The 12,041-nt window shown below is 43.3% G+C and overlaps 1 long non-coding RNA gene across 1 annotated transcript in view; it reads right to left on the bottom strand.

Moving 5' to 3' along the window:
• Positions 1 to 10,690, bottom strand: part of LOC123979519 — a 13,994-nt gene extending 3,304 nt beyond the window's left edge. Inside the window, exon 1 of the long non-coding RNA XR_006827240.1 lies at positions 10,575 to 10,690. This is a non-coding gene — a long non-coding RNA (uncharacterized LOC123979519). The remainder of the gene's footprint in view (positions 1 to 10,574) is intronic.
• Between the last annotated feature and the right edge of the window lie 1,351 nt (positions 10,691 to 12,041).

Here is a 12,041-nt window from a genome sequence, read left to right on the forward strand (position 1 = left end):
GCGCCGCCCAGAGCAAATTCGCGTCTTCGCATTGGCTTTGTGTGTAATGAAGCCGCCCAAAATGCTGGATTCGCTTTCGGTGTGAACGCACTTTTTTCCCACGCCATCACCGTTTACCACATTAAACGTCATGTCGTGACTATAACGTACTGAAGGTCCGGTACGCCTGACGCTGGACTGGTGCCAACGCGTACACTGTCAGACATTTCAAGTTAGTTTAACTTGGAAACTTCAAGTTAAGAGGATTTAAATTCTAAATTGGTTTCAGTTTGCATGCACTACTCCTTTCTCCTTTACAACAAAAGTGTCTGAATTTGAGCACATGACGTATCTGTAGGGTAAAATTAGTTTAATATGTCCATGCTGCAACTTTGACAGGGTTACAGAAGACAGTTTCTCCCAGACTCAAAAGCTACAGCATCTATTTCTTTTTCTCTTGCTCTCATCCTCGTAACTAAAGGTGTCTGTACATTTTGGAAAACAGTCTCATGTCGTTTTGGGACGCTTGAAAATCGTCCTATTTAGACGTATGAAGTGTTGTTACGTAAGAACGTTAACTGCCTGGTAAACATTGTGAACCAATCGTAGTTCGGTCCTGCGTTGGTTTGAGCCGTCCCTCCCGGGTTTGACCTCCGTTATTTAGTCGATTTCTCCTGGAGGGAGGCTCAAGAGTCCAGCTCGGGTTTAAACCGGACTTAAACCTGAAACTGCAGCTGAGAAACTGACAGATGTTTCCTGAGCCGTGCAGCTGCGGTGCAGAAGAAGAAGACGACGTCCACAGGAGGACGGTGCGCAGCAGGTACGGCAGCTCAGCGGGGACAAAACTTAGTGTGAGGATCATCAGTTTAATGGTGTTCTGTGGAGGTAAATGACTCTCCATCTGTGAGCTGATGGATGAGTAACCTTCAGACGTCCTGCTCTTCATCCTTTCATTCCTCCTCCTCTTCCTGTTCACTTCATCACTATAATTATTATAATTGTATATCATCAGCTTTCCACCTTGACGCTGATTGGTGCCCTTGAGTTTCCTCTTCATTATGATATTCTACACACATAAAGAAATGTTCCGTGTCGCTGCTCTCTGTATTGATTCCTCCTCTTCCTCTGATGAAGGCTGCTTCTCTGCTGTTTGTTGACTGAACAATCAGACTTCATTAACTCCCAACTATTGTTTATTCAGCAGGGACAAAGCACAAAGCACAAAGCTCGTATTGTATCCGATACAGCAACAAGCTCATTCTCATCTGTCGTCAATAAATAAGGAGGGAAAGGATGGAATAGAAATGGGAGGAGGGGGAAGGAGACATTAAGAGAATGATTAAAAGGAGGTGTGAGGAAGAAGCAGAGGAAATGGAGCAGCTGCTGCCTACAGATACAATCAGCTGACGGCTGGATGTTCAAGAGAAAACGTGTTCGGTCCGTGTTTCCGACTTCACTGGAAGAGCAAACATGACTTCTTGTGTTTTCTTTGGATTAATAGGCAGTTTATCTGTATAGCACATTTCAACAACAAGCTCATTCAAAGTGCTTTACATAAAACATAAAAGCAACACAGGGAAATATAAAAAAGTGCTTATTTTCCTCCTTTGATTCCCCATCTCCCGCTCTATCCCCCCTTTAGTTACTCAGGCCCCGCCCACACCACTGCGTTTTAGTTTAGTAACGGAGAATTAAAACGAAATACGATCTCCGTCCACAGCAGCGTTTTGGAGTTGATCTCCGTCTACGTTAAAACGACGTACAGTAGGGCCCCTTCAGGTGCACTGCCGCTGTAAACATGAAGCAGATGGTCTGTTCTGTAGTTATAGGAGATTTGGAAAAAGAATAAATGAATACAGAGAAAACATCATTACCAGTTAATAACGAGCTGAGACTGTTGCTGAATGCAACACGGGAGTGTGGCGGCACAAAGGACACGGCGACATGCACACAGGCAGATGAGGGTTATTTGCACGGTACAGAATATTATAATAAAAATACGATGTAAAAAAAACGTAAATGTAACATTGTGTTTCTGCTTTGCACGACCCAATCAGAGAGCCGAGCGTGAGCGGCTGCGTCATCGTTTCTAAAGTCCTCCGTTTTGGCCCGTCTTCACTAAAACTTTCAAAATGCAAAACGGGGTCGGCAGCGTTTCCAAACTTCTCCGTTTTAAGTCTTTGTTTTTGTCGTTTTAGTCTGGACGGGAGGTGCAAACGTAGCGAAAGGTTTTAATTTGAAAACGCAGTAGTGTGGGTGGGGCCTTAGGGCCTCTAACCCTAAAGGGCTTTAGATACAGTCGTCACTGTAAATCCAGATTGTCCACGCTACAAACTCTTTCTAGTCCTTATAGGCAAGTCGCGCCACTCGGCAGCCATCTTGGTAACGCCTTATTAAGTAAAACGCTGTATTACAGAAAGTTCCTATCTTAAGTCTAAAGTCGAGACAAGAGTCTCAGATTTTTTCCAGTTTGGTATTACAGAAGCAAATCCTAACTAACTTTAGGAATTCTGTCTTATCTCAGGTTAGGAAATCCTAAATACACAATCAACTTTTATGTCTGTTGCCTAGCAACCGATGCCACTTTTCTCATCTCACGAGGCTTTTAATCGCCATTTTTTGGGAGATTTTTTTAATGAAACAGCTCTAGAAACAACAGCTATCATTGAACTTCTGAAAGTCAGATGACTCAGAGGTGTTGGTAGAAAAATCCAAATTCACGTAATGCTTAACTCGTTAGATTAATTAAAGAAAGAGAGAGGGCTAAAATAGCGGACACAGTCTTCGCCGTAAGTACCCGACATCCAGCGGAGCGCTGATGCTGTCAAAAAAAGAAAATCAGTCCATTGACTGTGATACGAAGAGAAAGGCAACAGAGGAAACCGCTGGTAGCTCCTCCTGTGCTCCCTCTCTGACCCCGGCAGAAACCCCAACTCTTCTCGGGAAAGTTAACAATGACGGTAAAAAAATAATAATAATAACAATAAAGGCTGCTGCTGACGTCATCATGTATTTCTTGAATTTAACGATCTCCTCCAATCAAAGACTTGCATTAGGATCCTTTTGTTACATCAAGCCTTCGCATCATGTTACATAATAAATAACATTTAGTTGATTTTGTAAAAGCAGTAAAAGAGCAGCCATGTGGATTAAACGAGTCAGCAAACACGGGCAAACAGGTGTACGGAGGATTCGTTAAGTGGCGTGTCTCTCTGTTTACTTGACTCCACCCAAACACCTCCTTACATGGACTTTGTCGCTCTTCATCACCTGACTGCTTCTGCCACTAGAGGTCACGGCCTAACAACAAGCCTAAATATGGGTCGTAATAAACTAGTTTATGATCGATAACGTGTTTCTGACTGCAGATTAAAATCTAAAGGCTCGGCGGGATGAGTTTCTCCCATCAGCAGCAAACAGGAGCAAACACTAACGACGTCGTTGCTGTTCCTGGCTGGTGATTGGCCGAGCGCGGGCAAATCACCTCGGCTGTCTCATTGGAGGCAGCAGAGAGTGAAGCAGACAGAGAGGCTGAAACAGGAAGCAGCACGCAGAGAAAGATTCAGATGAGCTTTTTAGTGCCGTAGAATCAATTACACACAGACCCAGAGGCTTCACGCACCGTTACAGCGCTTTGATGGGATTTCAGCCTGAAATCTGAGGAGGGGGTTTATTAACAGGAAATCTGCACTGAGGCACAAGGATTCCCACCCGGTTTAACTGGGTCCATTCACACCGTCCTGAGTCATTGGTTCAGGTTTAATTTAGGGATGCACCGAAATGAAAAGTCTTGGCTGAAACTGAATATAATGAAAATATTTGCAGAATACCAAAAAAGTACATTCACATTTTTTCACCGTTGCATAAATTAAATAGTCAAAATGAGCTTTTTCCTCAGTGTTTCCCACAGGATGTGCAGAGACTATGGTGGGGGGTCCGGGGCCCGAGAGGGTCCAGTAAAGTAAATTACATGAGTCCATTTCCTTTTAATGGACACATGTAAAATGTTTTCTACTTTCTGTGAATATAATCCAGTTAATCTTATTTCCATCCTGTACAGATGCCTTATTTTGAAAACCGGACGTTGTCACATGTGTTTCCTCCTCGCGCTGAATCCATCCAGTCCGACCCGGTTTGATAAATAATGTATGTGGTTCTCGTCTTCACAGCCTCTCGTCAGGCAGGACTGCAGAGACAAACTGACAGGATAAAGTTCGGTGCATCACTAACTTAATTCAACTTCAGTGAAAATTGGACCAGAACAACAGACAGCGACTTCACCAAACACCACTGTACATTTCAAATTTATTAGTGGATAGCCCTTTGAGATTTTGCACTGAACCTTCAGCAAAATCCAAAAACAAAAGACACTTCAGACATTCTAGCTAGCACAGAACCCGTAAAACATTTGAGATTAAATCCAAAAAAGTATCACATAAGAAAGGTAGAGGTTAAATCCACAGGAGGTAAATCAATTAGAAGATAACATGAAACAAATACTGTTCAGCTGAGTCCAGCATCAGGTACATGCACGCACAGGTTGTGACGACAGTGAAATGTAGATAACCTAAATCTGCGAAAAGATGAGACGGATCTCAAGGAAAGAGGGAGATTGTTCCACTGGCAAGTAGCTTTACAATGAAAAGCTTTACAAAAGAAGATTCTTGGTGCAGTAAAGACGAGATGTTGCATATCTCTAAGTGGATATATAGAACTAGAAGGAACAGAGAGTTCTTTCAGATATGAAGGACAAATAGAACGAAATAGGCACATAAATAAAGTCTCTTCTTGAATTAAGCTGAAGCCTATTTAGTGATTCATACGTTACACAATACGTACAGTACATGATTTAACTGACTATAATTGGATAATAAGTTACAGTGACTCTAGGTCAGATTCTTCATCCTTGGTTCTTTCCTAATTACCTTCCCTCGACCTCGACGAAAAACACTGCAAGGTGAAGAATTTATAATCCTAATACATAAAATCATCCTCAGAGAATCCGACCGCTCTGGGCTTTAAATACCTTATACAGACTGTATACGTACTGGATACAGAGGGTACATTTAACCATCAGTTACTGTAGGAAGTAACAACAAAATAAGATGGGTGTTAAAAATCAAAGCAGAAGAAATAGGATTGAAATGTTGAGTTAATTAAAATAATAACTAAATACAAAAAAGGAAGTGAGCAAGGAGTGAATTATATTCAGACATAAACATATGAAGTTTTCAGGCCTTTTTTTTAATACATTTTTAGTGAACGTCACAATGGAGGCGATTCAGCGAAACAACATTTATGTGTCGGCCTGTAGGGTTTTGTTATGATGAGGATATTTTAACTAGAAACTGAATATGCTTGTTTTTCAAGACCAAAGAGAAGAAGCCTATATTTATTTCCACACATTTTGCAGCGTGTCACAGCATAAAACAGGCGCCCTGAGAGGGAAAATCATCATGAACATCCTCTCTATGCTCATCCAGCCCCGAGCCTCAGAGCGCTTTGGAGGCTCCACAGCAGCACTGCACCGAACTGAGAGACTATTCCTGATTTCATTTCATTTCTAACATTTATCTGCTTGTAAATAATTATTATTGATTGTATCGTGTAAATAGTATGTTAATACATCTACGAAAATGCATCTGTTCAATTAGATTCCTTCGTGCTGCTATGCTGACCTAAATTTCCCCTACGGGGGATTAATAAAGTTATATTTTATCTTATCTTATCTGCGGAGAGAGAGGGAGCGACTGAGCGAGAGGAGGAGCTGAACAAATATATGCGCAGCTCTGTGATCAAACACCATTTTATCCATTTTAAATAGTAAAAAACCCAATAATTATAAAATCAGTGTGAGGGAAACACTGAAATAATACTGTGGAGGTCATCCAGCTTGATCATTGCCTTTATTAGGGCGAGGGTGTCGGCATCTGAGACTGAAGGGAAATGAATTCATGATATTGCTGAAGGCTGGAAATACATAAGCTCGCACGGGTCTCAGTTATTGTGGACAGTTTAAGACGTGCATATCAGCAGGTTATGGCATAAAAGAGAAAAGGCTTTAAAAAGCCAACGGTAACTTACATAGTGATCAACATCCTTTATCTGTAGTCGGGGATTTCTTTTTTCTTTATTGTAGAAAATTCTATAGCATATTTCAACAATCCGAAACATGAAACCTGCCGATTGAACCGCCGACCTTCCGATTAACGGGCTACCGGCTCTACCTCCTGAGATATGAAAGGAAGGATTGAGGCTCCTTTCTTTAGCTTTTAGAGAATTCGACCAGCTCTTATCACGGCTGCCACTGAAAGACGTCCGGTCACTCAGTCAGGAACCTTCCTCCAGCCCAGCGGCAGACGAACTCAAGTCAAACAGGAAACAGGAAGCACAGTCCTGAACCATTACAGATGGATTTATGTGATTGTGGCCTGATCCAGTGTGATTCTGGTTTTGTGTGTGGATTTGAACGGTATTAGCCTCCGTCAGTCTGTGCAGCCTCTTTGTGCTGGAATCATTCACCGCTGCTGCTGGATCAATCATGCTTCCTACAGTGTTAACCCTTTCCTGTCCTGTCGCTCCTTCAGCAGGCTCTGCAGCGAGGGACAAACCTCTCTGATTTCACTTTTTAATTACAGCAGAGCAGCAGAATACCAAACAGCCTCCTCCTCCTGCTGCAGTTCTTCCTTCCACACGCTGGAGAATCACATTAATAATATTTCCCTGCAGCGCTGCTCCGTCTGGGAGTCTGCTCAAACAGCTGGGAGGCCCCAAACTTTAATCAATGCCATTACTAAAGAGACCGCCCAGCTTCACTTCCCCCACCGCGGAGTACGTTTCACTTGTGCTCACATTTATCTTTCAGGCGCTCTGGGAATCCTGCAGCATGTACATAAACTCAAGTGTAGTGCAAGTACTTTCACTGTGTTGTAATATTTAGTGCTCGCAGGATAATCTGAGCCTCGTTCTTTACTAACTTAAGGCTAAATTGCTGTTTGAATAAAACCATGCACACGAGAGCACCAAAGCTTGTTTCTGACCTCAACTCAAGGTCCACTTCCTGGCTGTCTCTGGATCTCTTCATCTTTGGCCCCTAACTGTATCTCGATGTCGCGTCCTGTCTGAGCTCTGATGCACCAGCTTCAGTATAATCTTTAATCTAAAGAAGTTCTGAGATGAATACCTTCTCATTAGAGACTGAAACCTTCATGATTTTAACAAACCACAGCAGAACACACTCATGGCATCACAACTTGGTTTTCCTCTAATGTCGTCGTCACAACTTTACAACAACTGAACGCACAGCAACTTAAGAAAACACATGCAGGCAGTGGGAACATTAGTACTTTCCCCAGTAACTGGTAGTGGAACACTTTATAATATTATTCATGCTGAAGGAATCCAAGTTACGCCGCGTTACCGGAACACCATTTGATTTGTTGTCCGCAGGTCAGCGGCAGAAGAAGAAGCCAGACTAAAGTAATGGAGAACGAGGACGAGAGACGTTCTTTCCACTGCTGGAAAGTGTCGCCATTAATGTGTCACAGTCTGAAGGCCTTTTCACACGGGAAGCGATTTACGCGCCTCGTAATTCATTTTCAATGAGAGGCGAGCGTGTAGGAAGCGAGGTGCGGGCATTGCGACAGGCGTAGCGACAAGCGGGCGTGTTCCCGTGAGACGACCGCGACAGTTTCACAGGAACACAGCCGCCCCGCCAAAGTTGAATTGACTTGAACTTTCTGTAGCCTACGCGACGGGCAGCACAAAAAGAAGATGGATGAGAGACTGATCCTCGCCGTCTCTGACTTCCCTGAACAGTTACCGGGACATTAACAGGACGGCGTCTGCATGACCAGATTTATCAGCTATATGAATATGAATAATAATACAGAAGCGCACAGAAGCTGTTGCCGTGGTTACTATCTATAGAGGTGTTATAGAGGTGTCTGTTCACAGGAGAAGCGCAGAGCGACCCCGCGGCGCCGGAGCGTCGCTTCCCGTGTGAAAAGGCCTTAAGATGTAAAGAACTGCAAACTTCACGAGACCAACAGAAAGCTTTCAACCGCCAACGATTCTACATCTGATTTACTGAAGCATCTGAAGCAGCACAGCAACAAGAAACTTGTAGAAAGAAACTCCGGCGGCTGCGGCCAGAGGCGATGCGCTTGTCGGGAGAGAGTTTGATGTCCTGTAGAAACTCTGTCAACACGTGTGCTGGACACAGTTCAGAAGTGACTTTATTATTATATTATTAACCTTATTTGTTATTGTTCTAGTAAAGTGAATTCTCTCATGGACTGAGATGCTAAACAGGAAGGGGCGGGGGAAGTGAAAGGAATCAAGTAGTTACTTTTAATACCCAGTAATAAGTAAAGTCATTCTGCATGTGTGCTCACATGTGCTCACGTTTGCAGCAGAAGTTTTGCAGACAGATTTCTCAAACGGCTGCAAACCAAACACAAACTCTTAAAGACAGCAGCTCATTAAAGACCCTGTTCGCTGGTGTAAAGTCTTCGGGGTCCGGTGAGGCTGAAAGGCCGCCATCAGAAGAGATCCCGCAGACCGTCTGAAGCTTCGATCGGCTCTCCCAGGAGCTTGTTTGGCAGACGAAGCCGAACGGTGCGTTCCTGCAGAGGCTGTTAACCTCTGAGCGTCAGCAGAAGAAGGTGTCACTGCGGAGGCTTCGGCTGGATAATGGAGCTCCGTCCTCTGACGGATGATACGAGCTGTGAAACGGTCTCTGAAGAGGCCGAGGTCGAAGCAATTAGTCAGCCGAACAGATGCTCTCTGCTTTTACCGGAGACGCCGTGACGGACGCCACGACCACAGGAGGACGCGGAGATGAAGGCGAGGAGGGGTGAGAGGAGTGGAGGGAGGGAACAGAGAGCACTAAAGCAAACAAGATCCATAAATAAATGCAACGAAAGCAAAAAGAAGAGGACCAAGAACGTTTTGTCTCATCAATCGAAACACAAAAAAGGAAAATGACCCACCGGAATTATTCATTTAGGAAACGTTCAGTTAATTGAACAACTTAATATGGCGCGCTGTGAGTTTCTGGGTTTGAACTTGGTGTCACTTTCTTTTTTTAACATTATTTTTTGGGCCTTTTCATTCGATAGAAACAGCCGGAGAGAGAAATGGGAGGACATGCAGCGGAGGGGCCGTACGGACTAAACCTGGTACTCGATGCCCTACCAGGTGAGCTCACGGCGCCCTGGTGTCACTTTTTGTGCACTGGGAAACCCTCTATGGAGGACTGATCCTGACAGATTAAGAAATAAATACAGAAATAAATAAATGCTGAATAAATAAATAAGCATCCGGTTAAATGCACAAAAAGTAAAGTAGAAAATAAATGTAGGCAGTGATTAAATTATACAATGAGACATAAATGTATGAATCTCTTTTAAGTAGCTTCTTTATTTATTCACCTTTGTAATAATTACCTTATTTATTTATTGTCCCGTTATCTTCAACTTTTTCTTATCAATTACTTCTTTTTTAAATGTATTTATTTATGTGTGTGTTTTAATAATTTTGTCTGTTTTATTCTTTCTTTACATTTTCTACCCTGCTTATTTCCCCAATGTTATTTATTTCTGCCTCATGTCATGTTCAGACCTGTGTGTGTTTACTAAAGACACCACCAGAGTGAGAACATGTGGTTTTAATAAAGTCTTCTTCTTCTGATTGGCCGTTGTCTTGTGTGTTTACCAGGTTGCCGCAGGGATGGGGCTGCGTGTTCCTTTGTGGGCGTGGCCAGCAACAGTTTACAACAGAGCGTTCAGATCAGGCGGATATCTGAGGTTTAGGCTCAAAGGGACTCAGTATTTGAAGCTTTGGTCATGTTGAAAATATGAAAAAGCATAATAGGTTTAACGCCAAGGGGTCTTGACGCAGCGTCCATATGTGACGAGTTGAGAGTGAGAATCTGTTTAAAACTGGAGTGGAACTCTGTACAAGCCTAGTCTGGCTTCGTTCCCTCCTTGCATTGTTCTGGACTTGTACCAAACGTGCTAAACAAATAAACTAAACTAAACTAAACTAAAACAACATTTTTAAAATTAGAGGACAGATATTGTGTAGAATTTTGGGGTTTATTTAATAAAGGGAGGACATTTGCCTCCCAGCTTCACGCTTTAGCTGCAGCTTTGGCCGATAGCTTGTCTAAAGAACGTGTTCAGCTGTTGTTGTCCTGTATGTGCTTATATCGTATTTCCAGCGTTAACAACTCGAACCGACGTGAACAAAAGAAGCAAATGAGTATTTCTGTGACGACGATTTAGTTTTCAGAATCTGGTGTGAGCGTGTTTATTTCATAATGCATGACATTCTGAAGTTCATTGTTAATTATTTTCAATTACAGAAGAGGAAATGATGCGTTAATCGTCCCCGTCCTAGTTCTGGACGTCACTGAAAGACTTCATCACGTCGTCGTCATGACAAAACTTGGCTGTGATATGAAGACACGTTGGACTGAAATTATAACCAGCACTTGTTGCTGTTTTCTGACATTTTATAGACATTAATCTGCTGACGCTCAGACACGGGAAAGGTGTTTCTGATTTATTCAGATTAACGGTGGAACTTACAGCGACGGTGAGGCGGTCCAAAGCCAAACAACGTACATCCAGAAATAACCAGGTGATAATCCATAAATCCACACGACACTGGGAAACAAACATCAGAAGCAGAGGAGCAAACTAACTGAATCCAGCAGGAGGGGTGGACGTAACGAGACGCAGGTGATTCACCTCAGACCATCAGGAAGCAAAACAAGACGACGACACCAGGGACAGAACACCTTCAGAGTAAAACAGGAAACGACCCAGAACCGTGACGTAATCAGCAGATTACCTGGTGATTGAAACAAACAGGACAAACGTCTTTTCCCCTTAAAGCTGCGGTAACAGTAGCACAGACAGATGTTGGCGTGTGTGTCCGGTCGCACGGAGCTGAATCCTCCACAGTTTAGCTGCTGTCACAGTTCGTTACAGCGTTCTCTGTCTCCCCCGGCCTGAAATCCCCAGCGGCCTCCAGACAAACTGTGAAACCTGGTTTAGCTGGTGAGTTGATCAACTCTGCAGGCAACCGTTGCTGCTGACTGCAAACATCCAGCACAGCAGCGTCACGTTAACAGTTTACCTGCAGTGTCACGGCATGACCGCTGGGAGGAAACTCCAAATCTGTTCATTTACTTTCTACGAATTCTCTCTAAAGATTTAGGAGCTTGTTTGTAAAGGATTTATCGCTCTGTTGATAAAGGTAGACCTCCAATAGACTGTTTGACCTCTGACCTTCTCCAAACAGCTCCAGAACAACATGCTGAGGTCAGATACAGTGATCGGCTGGAGGAACATCAAGGTGGACGCTCGCACCTGATACCAGAGAGGCTGCGTCTCCTCCAGATACAACTTGGGGTGGGACTATTTGGGAATCTCGCAGTTTAAATCCATTTCTTGGTGTCGATTTGATTGAGAACCGATTCTGGATTCAATGAATGAAAAGGGGGCACTGGTCTCAGGAGCTGCTCCCTGAGAGATACAGGTCTTCATCAGCAGAGAAGAAGAAGTCTGAGCCACTAAACAATGTTAATGATACTCGTTAGCTGAACCATTTTCTCTGTTTAAGGTGAAATCTGCTCTGTTCAGCTGTGTGACTGAAATAAATATTCCCCAGTTAAAAGTAGCTGTTGAACGAGTACAAAAATACTGACGAGAAGCGTGAGCTGTCAAGGTCCTCGCAGTGCAGTCAACCTGCTGAACTTTAAGCCTCTGTCTGTCTGGTAAAGCTCAGGTGAAAAGATTATCTGCGATCACAGGTGTATTTGACACTGGGGACGCTGCGGACATGTCCCCGCTTCAAACGTTCTGAAATATAGCCTGCAGTTAAATAACAAATGAAGATGCTTTGAGAAAAGTTTGTTTGCACATTTAGAAAACATGCAACGGAATTAAAATATAGAAGAAACAAATGTGCGTTGTCCAAAAAAAAGGAACAGCTGATTATAAAATCCGGTCAGTAACTTTAACAACTTCCTGACGCAGTTTGTTTTTGGC

The sequence above is a fragment of the Micropterus dolomieu genome, linkage group LG11, assembly GCF_021292245.1.
Source record: "Micropterus dolomieu isolate WLL.071019.BEF.003 ecotype Adirondacks linkage group LG11, ASM2129224v1, whole genome shotgun sequence".
Classification (NCBI taxonomy): Eukaryota; Metazoa; Chordata; class Actinopteri; order Centrarchiformes; family Centrarchidae; genus Micropterus; species Micropterus dolomieu.